This window comes from Anser anser (assembly GCF_964211835.1).
Source record: "Anser anser genome assembly, contig: HAP1_SCAFFOLD_46, whole genome shotgun sequence".
In the NCBI taxonomy this organism is placed as follows: domain Eukaryota; kingdom Metazoa; phylum Chordata; class Aves; order Anseriformes; family Anatidae; genus Anser; species Anser anser.
In genome coordinates, this window is record NW_028153973.1 from 934,096 (window position 1) to 946,058 (window position 11,963).

An 11,963-nucleotide genomic window follows, 5' to 3' on the forward strand; every position below is an offset into this window, starting at 1 on the left:
AGTCACTGCACTGCATCCCCAGTGGTGCCAGTGCACTGTCTGGACTCACTGCACTGCATCCCCAGTGGTGCCAGTGCACTCTCTGGACTCACTGCAGTGCATACCCAATCGTACCAGTGCAATCTCTGAGCTCACTGCACTGCATCCCCAGTGGTGCCAGTGCACTCTATGGACTCACTGTACTGCATCCCCAGTGGTGCCAGTGCACTCTCTGGAAGCACGGCACTGCATCCCCGGTGGTGCCAGTGCGCTCTCTGGACTCATTTCACTGCATCCCCGGTGGTGCCAGTGCGCTCTCTGGACTCACCGCACTGCATCCCCAGTGGTGCCAGTGCACTCTCTGGACTCACTGCAGTGCATCCCCAGTGGTGCCAGTGCACTCTCTGGACTCACTGCACTGCACCCCCTGTGGTGCCAGTGCACTCTCTGGACTCACAGCACTGCATCCCAGGTGGTGCCAGTGCACTCTCTGGACTCACTGCACTGCATCCCCAGTGGTGCCAGTGCACACTCTGGACTCACGGCACTGCATCCCCAGTGGTGCCAGTGCACTCTCTGGACTCACTGCACTGCATCCCCAGTGGTGCCAGGGTACTCTCTGGACTCACTGCAGTGCATCCCCAGTGGTGCCAAGGCACTCTCTGGAATCACGGCACTGCATTGCCATTGGTGCCAGTGCACTCTCTGGACTCATTGCAGTGCATCCCCAGTGGTGCCAGTGCACTCTCTGGACTCACGGCACTGCATCCCCAGTGGTGCCAGTGCACTCTCTGGACTCACTGCACTGCATCCGCAGTGGTGCCAGTGCACTCTCTGGACTCACTGCACTGCATCCCCACTGGTGCCAGTGCACTATCTGGACTCACTGCACTGCATCCCCAGTGGTGCCAGTGACCTCTCTGGACTCACTGCACTGAATCCCCAGTGGTGCCAGTGCACTCTCTGGACTCACTGCACTGCATACCCAGTGGTGCCAGTGACCTCTCTGGACTCACTGCACTGCATCCCCAGTGGTGCCAGTGCACTCTCGGGACTCACTGCACTGCATCCCCAATGGTCCCAGTGCACTCTTTGGACTCACTGCACTGCATCCCCAGTGGTGCCAGTGCACTCTCTGGACTCACTGCACTGCATCCCCAGTGGTGCCAGTGACCTCTCTGGACTCACTGCACTGCATCACTAGTGGTGCCAGTGCACTCTCTGGACTCATTGCAGTGCATCACCAGTGGTGCCAGTGTACTCTCTGAGCTCACTGCACTGCATCCCCAGTGGTGCCCGTGCACTCTCTGGACTCACTGCACTGCATCCCCAGTGGTGCCAGTGCACTCTCTGGACTCACTGCACTGCATCCCCAATGGTGCCAGTGCACTCTTTGGACTCATTGCACTGCATACCCAGTGGTGCCAGTGCACTCTTTGGACTCACTGCACTGCATCCCCAGTGGTGCCAGTGCCCTCTGTGGACTCACTGCACTACATCCCCAGTGGGGCCAGTGCACTCTCTTGAGTCACTGCACTGCATCCCCAGTGGTGCCAGTGCCCTCTCTGGACTCACTGCAGTGCATCCCCAGTGGTGCCAGTGCACTCTCTGGACTCACCGCACTGCATCCCCAGTGGTGCCAGTGCACTCTCTGGACTCACAGCACTGCATCCCCAGTGGTACCAGTGCACTCTCTGGACTCACTGCACTGCATCCCCAGTGTTGCCAGTGACCTCTCTGGACTCACTGCACTGCATCCCTAGTGGTGACAGTGCACTCTCTGGACTCACTGCACTGCATCCCCAGTGGTGCCAGTGCACTCTCTGAGCTCACTGCACTGCATCCCCAGTGGTGCCAGTGCCCTCTGTGGACTCACTGCACTACATCCCCAGTCGGGCCAGTGCACTCTCTTGAGTCACTGCACTGCATCCCCAGTGGTGCCAGTGCACTCTCTGGACTCACTGCACTGCATCCGCAGTGGTGCCAGTGCACTCTCTGGACTCACTGCACTGCATCCCCACTGGTGCCAGTGCACTATCTGGACTCACTGCACTGCATCCCCAGTGGTGCCAGTGACCTCTCTGGACTCACTGCACTGAATCCCCGGTGGTGCCAGTGCACTCTCTGGACTCACTGCACTGCATACCCAGTGGTGCCAGTGACCTCTCTGGACTCACTGCACTGCATCCCCAGTGGTGCCAGTGCACTCTCGGGACTCACTGCACTGCATCCCCAATGGTGCCAGTGCACTCTTTGGACTCACTGCACTGCATCCCCAGTGGTGCCAGTGCACTCTCTGGACTCACTGCACTGCATCTCCAGTGGTGCCAGTGACCTCTCTGGACTCACTGCACTGCATCACTAGTGGTGCCAGTGCACTCTCTGGACTCATTGCAGTGCATCACCAGTGGTGCCAGTGTACTCTCTGAGCTCACTGCACTGCATCCCCAGTGGTGCCCGTGCACTCTCTGGACTCACTGCACTGCATCCCCAGTGGTGCCAGTGCACTCTCGGGACTCACTGCACTGCATCCCCAATGGTGCCAGTGCACTCTTTGGACTCACTGCACTGCATCCCCAGTGGTGCCAGTGCACTCTCTGGACTCACTGCACTGCATCCCCAGTGGTGCCAGTGACCTCTCTGGACTCACTGCACTGCATCACTAGTGGTGCCAGTGCACTCTCTGGACTCATTGCAGTGCATCACCAGTGGTGCCAGTGTACTCTCTGAGCTCACTGCACTGCATCCCCAGTGGTGCCCGTGCACTCTCTGGACTCACTGCACTGCATCCCCAGTGGTGCCAGTGCACTCTCTGGACTCACTGCACTGCATCCCCAATGGTGCCAGTGCACTCTTTGGACTCATTGCACTGCATACCCAGTGGTGCCAGTGCACTCTTTGGACTCACTGCACTGCATCCCCAGTGGTGCCAGTGCCCTCTGTGGACTCACTGCACTACATCCCCAGTGGGGCCAGTGCACTCTCTGGACTCACTGCAGTGCATCCCCAGTGGTGCCAGTGCACTCTCTGGACTCACCGCACTGCATCCCCAGTGGTGCCAGTGCACTCTCTGGACTCACAGCACTGCATCCCCAGTGGTACCAGTGCACTCTCTGGACTCACTGCACTGCATCCCCAGTGTTGCCAGTGACCTCTCTGGACTCACTGCACTGCATCCCTAGTGGTGACAGTGCACTCTCTGGACTCACTGCACTGCATCCCCAGTGGTGCCAGTGCACTCTCTGGACTCACCGCACTGCATCCCCAGTGGTGCCAGTGCACTCTCTGGACTCACTGCACTGCATCCCCAGTGGTACCAGTGCACTCTCTGGACTCACTGCACTGCATCCCCAGTGTTGCCAGTGACCTCTCTGGACTCACTGCACTGCATCCCTAGTGGTGACAGTGCACTCTCTGGACTCACTGCACTGCATCCCCAGTGGTGCCAGTGCACTCTCTGAGCTCACTGCACTGCATCCCCAGTGGTGCCAGTGCCCTCTGTGGACTCACTGCACTACATCCCCAGTCGGGCCAGTGCACTCTCTTGAGTCACTGCACTGCATCCCCAGTGGTGCCAGTGCACTCTCTGGACTCACTGCACTGCATCCCCAGTGGTGCCAGTGCACTCTCTGGACTCACTGCACTGCATCCCCAATCGTACCAGTGCAATCTCTGGTTTCACTGCAGTACAACCCCAGTGGTGCCAGTGCACTCTCTGGACTCACCGGGGTGCATCCCCAATAGTGCCAGTGCCCTCTCTGGACTCACTGCACTGCATCCCCAGTGGTGCCAGTGCTCTCTCTGAGCTCACTGCACTGCATCCCCAGTGGTGCCAGTGCACTCTCTGGACTCACTGCACTGCATCCCCACTGGTGCCAGTGCACTATCTGGACTCACGGCACTGCATCCCCATTGGTGCCAGTGACCTCTCTGGACTCACTGCACTGCATCCCCAGTGGTGCCAGTGCACTCTCTGGACTCACTGCACTGCATACCCAGTGGTGCCAGTGACCTCCCTGGACTCAGTGCACTGCATCCCCAGTGGTGCCAGTGCACTCTCGGGACTCACTGCACTGCATCCCCAATGGTGCCAGTGCACTCTTTGGACTCACTGCACTGCATCCCCAGTGGTGCCAGTGCCCTCTCTGGACTCACTGCACTGCATCCCCAGTGGTGCCAGTGCACTCTCTGGACTCACTGCACTACATCCCCAGTGGTGCCAGTGCACTCTCTGGACTCACTGCAGTGCATCCCCAGTGGTGCCAGTGCACTCTCTTGAGTCACTGCACTGCATCCCCAGTGGTGCCAGTGCACTCTCTGGACTCACTGCAGTGCATCCCCAGTGGTGCCAGTGCACTCTCTTGAGTCACTGCACTGCATCCCCAGTGGTGCCAGTGCACTCTCTGGACTCACTGCACTGCATCCCCAGTGGTGCCAGTGCACTCTCTGGACTCACTGCAATGCATACCCAATCGTACCAGTGCAATCTCTGGTCTCACTGCAGTGCATCCCCAGTGGTGCCAGTGCACTCTCTGGACTCACTGCACTGCATCCCCTGTTGTGCCAGTGCACTCTCTGGAAGCACGGCACTGCATCCCCGGTGGTGCCAGTGCGCTCTCTGGACTCATTTCACTGCATCCCCGGTGGTGTCAGTGCGCTCTCTGGACTCACCGCACTGCATCCCCAGTGGTGCCAGTGCACTCTCTGGACTCACTGCAGTGCATCCCCAGTGGTGCCAGTGCACTCTCTGGACTCACTGCACTGCACACCCAGTGGTGCCAGTGCACTCTCTGGACTCACAGCACTGCATCCCCACTGGTGCCAGTTCACTCTCTGGACTCACTGCACTGCATCCCCAGTGGTGCCAGTGCACACTCTGGACTCACGGCACTGCATCCCCAGTGGTGCCAGTGCACTCTCTGGACTCACTGCACTGCATCCCCAGTGGTGCCAGGGTACTCTCTGGACTCACTGCACTGCATCCCCAGTGGTGCCAGGGTACTCTCTGGACTCACTGCACTGCATTGCCATTGGTGCCAAGGCACTCTCTGGACTCACTGCACTGCATTGCCATTGGTGCCAGTGCACTCTCTGGACTCATTGCAGTGCATCCCCAGTGGTGCCAGTGCACTCTCTGGACTCACGGCACTGCATTCCCAGTGGTGCCAGTGCACTCTCTGGACTCACTGCACTGCATCCGCAGTTGTGCCAGTGCACTCTCTGGACTCACTGCACTGCATCCCCAGTGGTGCCAGTGCACTCTCTGAGCTCACTGCAGTGCATCCCCAGTGGTGCCAGTGCACTCTCTGGACTCACTGCACTGCATCCCCAGTGGTGCCAGTGCACTCTCTGGACTCATTGCAGTGCATCCCCAGTGGTGCCAGTGCACTCTCTGGACTCACGGCACTGCATCCCCAGTGGTGCCAGTGCACTCTCTGGACTCACGGCAGTGAATCCCCAGTGGTGCCAGTGCACTCTCTGGACTCACGGCAGTGCATCCCCAGTGGTGCCAGTGCACTCTCTGGACTCACTGCAGTGCATCCCAGGTGGTGCCAGTGCACTCTCTGGACTCACTGCACTGCATCCCCAGTGGTGCCAGTGCACTCTCTGGACTCACTGCACTGCATCCCCAGTGGTGCCAGTGCACTCTCTGGACTCACTGCACTGCATCCCCAGTGGTGCCAGTGACCTCTCTGGACTCAGTGCACTGCATCTCCAGTGGTGCCAGTGCACTCTCTGGACTCACAGGGGTGCATCCCCAATAGTGCCAGTGACCTCTCTGGACTCACTGCACTGCATCCCCAGTGGTGCTAGTGCACTCTCTGGACTAACCGCACTGCATCCCCAGTGGTGCCAGTGCACTCTCTGGACTCACTGCACTGCATCCCCAGTGGTGCCAGTGCACTCTCTGGACTCATTGCACTGCATCCCCAATGGTGCCAGTGCACTCTTTGGACTCATTGCACTGCATCCCCAGTGGTGCCAGTGCACTCTCTGGACTCACTGCACTGCATCCCCAGTGGTGCCAGTGCCCTCTGTGGACTCACTGCACTACATCCCCACTGGGGCCAGTGCACTCTCTTGAGTCACTGCACTGCATCCCCAGTGGTGCCAGTGCCCTCTCTGGACTCACTGCAGTGCATCCCCAGTGGTGCCAGTGCACTCTCTGGACTCACCGCACTGCATCCCCAGTGGTGCCAGTGCACTCTCTGGACTCACTGCACTGCATCCCCAGTGGTTCCAGTGCACTCTCTGGACTCACTGCACTGCATCCCCAGTGTTGCCAGTGACCTCTCTGGACTCACTGCACTGCATCCAGAGTGGTGACAGTGCACTCTCTGGACTCACTGCACTGCATCCCCAGTGGTGCCAGTGCACTCTCTGAGCTCACTGCACTGCATCCCCAGTGGTGCCAGTGCACTCTCTGGACTCACTGCACTGCATCCCCAGTGGTGCCAGTGCACTCTCTGGACTCACTGCACTGCATCCCCAATGGTGCCAGTGCACTCTTTGGACTCACTGCACTGCATCCCCAGTGGTGCCAGTGCACTCTCTGGACTCACTGCACTGCATCCCCAGTGGTGCCAGTGCCCTCTGTGGACTCACTGCACTACATCCCCAGTGGGGCCAGTGCACTCTCTTGAGTCACTGCACTGCATCCCCAGTGGTGCCAGTGCACTCTCTGGACTCACTGCACTGCATCCCCAGTGGTGCCAGTGCACTCTCTGGACTCAATGCACTGCATCCCCAGTGGTTCCAGTGCACTCTCTGGACTCACTGTAGTGCATCCCCAGTGGTGCCAGTGCACTCTCTGGACTCACTGCACTGCATCCCCAATCGTACCAGTGCAATCTCTGGTTTCACTGCAGTGCAACCCCAGTGGTGCCAGTGCACTCTCTGGACTCACCGGGGTGCATCCCCAATAGTGCCAGTGCCCTCTCAGGACTCACTGCACTGCATCCCCAGTGGTGCCAGTGCTCTCTCTGAGCTCACTGCACTGCATCCCCAGTAGTGCCAGTGCACTCTCTGGACTCACTGCACTGCATCCCCAGTGGTGCCAGTGCACTCTCTGGACTCATTGCAGTGCATCCCCAGTGGTGCCAGTGCACTCTCTGGACTCACGGCACTGCATCCCCAGTGGTGCCAGTGCACTCTCTGGACTCACGGCAGTGAATCCCCAGTGGTGCCAGTGCACTCTCTGGACTCACGGCAGTGCATCCCCAGTGGTGCCAGTGCACTCTCTGGACTCACTGCAGTGCATCCCAGGTGGTGCCAGTGCACTCTCTGGACTCACTGCACTGCATCCCCAGTGGTGCCAGTGCACTCTCCGGACTCACTGCACTGCATCCCCAGTGGTGCCAGTGCACTCTCTGGACTCACTGCACTGCATCCCCAGTGGTGCCAGGGCACTCTCTGGACTCACTGCACGGCATCCCCAGTGGTGCCAGTGCACTCTCTGGACTCAGTGCACTGCATCCCCAGTGGTGCCAGTGCACTCTCTGGACTCACAGGGGTGCATCCCCAATAGTGCCAGTGACCTCTCCGGACTCACTGCACTGCATCCCCAGTGGTGCTAGTGTACTCTCTGGACTCACCGAACTCCATCCCCAGTGGTGCCAGTGCACTCTCTGGACTCACTGCACTGCATCCCCAGTGGTGCCTGTGCACTCTCTGGACTCACCGCACTGCATCACTAGTGGTGCCAGTGCACTCTCTGGACTCATTGCAGTGCATCACCAGTGGTGCCAGTGTACTCTCTGAGCTCACTGCACTGTATCCCCAGTGGTGCCCGTGCACTCTCTGGACTCACTGCACTGCATCCCCAGTGGTGCCAGTGCACTCTCTGGACTCACTGCACTGCATCCCCAATGGTGCCAGTGCACTCTTTGGACTCATTGCACTGCATCCCCAGTGGTGCCAGTGCACTCTCTGGACTCACTGCACTGCATCCCCAGTGGTGCCAGTGCCCTCTGTGGACTCACTGCACTACATCCCCAGTGGGGCCAGTGCACTCTCTTGAGTCACTGCACTGCATCACCAGTGGTGCCAGTGCCCTCTCTGGACTCACTGCAGTGCATCCCCAGTGGTGCCAGTGCACTCTCTGGACTCACCGCACTGCATCCCCAGTGGTGCCAGTGCACTCTCTGGACTCACTGCACTGCATCCCCAGTGGTTCCAGTGCACTCTCTGGACTCACTGCACTGCATCCCCAGTGTTGCCAGTGACCTCACTGGACTCACTGCACTGCATCCCTAGTGGTGACAGTGCACTCTCTGGACTCACTGCACTGCATCCCCAGTGGTGCCAGTGCACTCTCTGGACTCACTGCACTGCATCCCCAATCGTACCAGTGCAATCTCTGGTTTCACTGCAGTGCAACCCCAGTGGTGCCAGTGCACTCTCTTGAGTCACTGCACTGCATCCCCAGTGGTGCCAGTGCACTCTCTGGACTCACTGCAGTGCATCCCCAGTGGTGCCAGTGCACTCTCTTGAGTCACTGCACTGCATCCCCAGTGGTGCCAGGGCACTGTCTGGACTCACTGCACTGCATCCCCAGTGGTGCCAGTGCACTCTCTGGACTCACTGCAGTGCATACCCAATCGTACCAGTGCAATCTCTGGTCTCACTGCAGTGCATCCCCAGTGGTGCCAGTGCACTCTCTGGACTCACTGCACTGCATCCCCAGTGGTGCCAGTGCACTCTCTGGAAGCACGGCACTGCATCCCCGGTGGTGCCAGTGCGCTCTCTGGACTCATTTCACTGCATCCCCGGTGGTGCCAGTGCGCTCTCTGGACTCACCGCACTGCATCCCCAGTGGTGCCAGTGCACTCTCTGGACTCACTGCAGTGCATCCCCAGTGGTGCCAGTGCACTCTCTGGACTCACTGCACTGCACCCCCCGTGGTGCCAGTGCACTCTCTGGACTCACAGCACTGCATCCCCACTGGTGCCAGTGCACTCTCTGGACTCACTGCACTGCATCCCCAGTGGTGCCAGTGCACACTCTGGACTCACGGCACTGCATCCCCATTGGTGCCAGTGCACTCTCTGGACTCACTGCACTGCATCCCCAGTGGTGCCAGGGTACTCTCTGGACTCACTGCACTGCATTGCCATTGGTGCCAAGGCACTCTCTGGACTCACGGCACTGCATTGCCATTGGTGCCAGTGCACTCTCTGGACTCATTGCAGTGCATCCCCAGTGGTGCCAGTGCACTCTCTGGACTCACGGCACTGCATCCCCAGTGGTGCCAGTGCACTCTCTGGACTCACTGCACTGCATCCGCAGTGGTGCCAGTGCACTCTCTGGACTCACTGCACTGCATCCCCACTGGTGCCAGTGCACTATCTGGACTCACTGCACTGCATCCCCAGTGGTGCCAAGGCACTCTCTGGACTCACTGCACTGCATTGCCATTGGTGCCAGGGCACTCTCTGGACTCACTGCACTGCATCCCCAGTGGTGCCAGTGACCTCTCTGGACTCACTGCACTGCATCCCCAGTGGTGCCAGTGCACTCTCGGGACTCACTGCACTGCATCCCCAATGGTGCCAGTGCACTCTTTGGACTCACTGCACTGCATCCCCAGTGGTGCCAGTGCACTCTCTGGACTCACTGCACTGCATCCCCAGTGGTGCCAGGGCACTCTCTGGACTCACTGCACTACATCACCAGTGGGGCCAGTGCACTCTCTGGACTCACTGCAGTGCATCCCCAGTGGTGCCAGTGCACTCTCTTGAGTCACTGTACTGCATCCCCAGTGGTGCCAGTGCACTGTCTGGACTCACTGCACTGCATCCCCAGTGGTGCCAGTGCACTCTCTGGACTCACTGCAGTGCATACCCAATCGTACCAGTGCAATCTCTGGTCTCACTGCAGTGCATCCCCAGTGGTGCCAGTGCACTCTCTGGACTCACGGCACTGCATCCCCAGTGGTGCCAGTGCACTCTCTGGAAGCACGGCACTGCATCCCCGGTGGTGCCAGTGCGCTCTCTGGACTCATTTCACTGCATCCCCGGTGGTGCCAGTGCGCACTCTGGACTCACCGCACTGCATCCCCAGTGGTGCCAGTGCACTCTCTGGACTCACTGCAGTGCATCCCCAGTGGTGCCAGTGCACTCTCTGGACTCACTGCACTGAACCCCCAGTGGTGCCAGTGCACTCTCTGGACTCACAGCACTGCATCCCCACTGGTGCCAGTGCACTCTCTGGACTCACTGCACTGCATCCCCAGTGGTGCCAGTGCACACTCTGGACTCACGGCACTGCATCCCCAGTGGTGCCAGTGCACTCTCTGGACTCACTGCACTGCATCCCCACTGGTGCCAGTGCACTCTCTGGACTCACTGCACTGCATCCCCAGTGGTGCCAGTGCACACTCTGGACTCACGGCACTGCATCCCCAGTGGTGCCAAGGCACTCTCTGGACTCACTGCACTGCATTGCCATTGGTGCCAGTGCACTCTCTGGACTCATTGCAGTGCATCCCCAGTGGTGCCAGTGCACTCTCTGGACTCACTGCACTGCATTCCCAGTGGTGCCAGTGCACTCTCTGGACTCACTGCACTGCATCCGCAGTGGTGCCAGTGCACTCTCTGGACTCACTGCACTGCATCCCCAGTGGTGCCAGGGCACTCTCTGGACTCTTTGCACTGCATCCCCAGTGGTGCCAGTGCACTCTCTGGACTCACTGCACTGCATCCCCAGTGGTGCCAGTGCACTCTCTGGACTCATTGCAGTGCATCCCCACTGGTGCCAGTGCACTCTCTGGACTCACGGCACTGCATCCCCAGAGGTGCCAGTGCACTCTCTGGACTCACGGCAGTGAATCCCCAGTGGTGCCAGTGCACTCTCTGGACTCACGGCAGTGCATCCCCAGTGGTGCCAGTGCACTCTCTGGACTCACTGCAGTGCATCCCAGGTGGTGCCAGTGCACTCTCTGGACTCACTGCACTGCATCCCCAGTTGTGCCAGTGCACTCTCTGGACTCACTGCACTGCATCCCCAGTGGTGCCAGTGCACTCTCTGGACTCACTGCAGTGCATCCCCAGTGGTGCCAGTGACCTCTCTGGACTCAGTGCACTGCATCCCCAGTGGTGCCAGTGCACTCTCTGGACTCACAGGGGTGCATCCCCAATAGTGCCAGTGACCTCTCTGGACTCACTGCACTGCATCCCCAGTGGTGCTAGTGCACTCTCTGGACTCACCGCACTGCATCCCCAGTGGTGCCAGTGCACTCTCTGGACTCACTGCACTGCATCCCCAGTGGTGCCAGTGACCTCTCTGTACTCACTGCACTGCATCCCCAGTGGTGCCAGTGCACTCTCTGGACTCATTGCAGTGCATCACCAGTGGTGCCAGTGTACTCTCTGAGCTCACTGCACTGCATCCCCAGTGGTGCCAGTGCCCTCTCTGGACTCACTGCACTGCATTCCCAGTGGTGCCAGTGCACTCTCTGGACTCATTGCACTGCATCTCCAATGGTGCCAGTGCACTCTTTGGACTCATTGCACTGCATCCCCAGTGGTGCCAGTGCACTCTCTGGACTCACTGCACTGCATCCCCAGTGGTGCCAGTGCCCTCTGTGGACTCACTGCACTACATCCCCAGTGGGGCCAGTGCACTCTCTTGAGTCACTGCACTGCATCCCCAGTGGTGCCAGTGCCCTGTCTGGACTCACTGCAGTGCATCCCCAGTGGTGCCAGTGCACTCTCTGGACTCACCGCACTGCATCCCCAGTGGTGCCAGTGCACTCTCTGGACTCATTGCAGTGCATCACCAGTGGTGCCAGTGTACTCTCTGAGCTCACTGCACTGCATCCCGAGTGGTGCCAGTGCCCTCTCTGGACTCACTGCACTGCATCCCCAGTGGTGCCAGTGCACTCTCTGGACTCATTGCACTGCATCCCCAATGGTGCCAGTGCACTCTTTGGACTCATTGCACTGCATCCCCAGTGGTGCCAGTGCACTCTCTGGACTCACTGC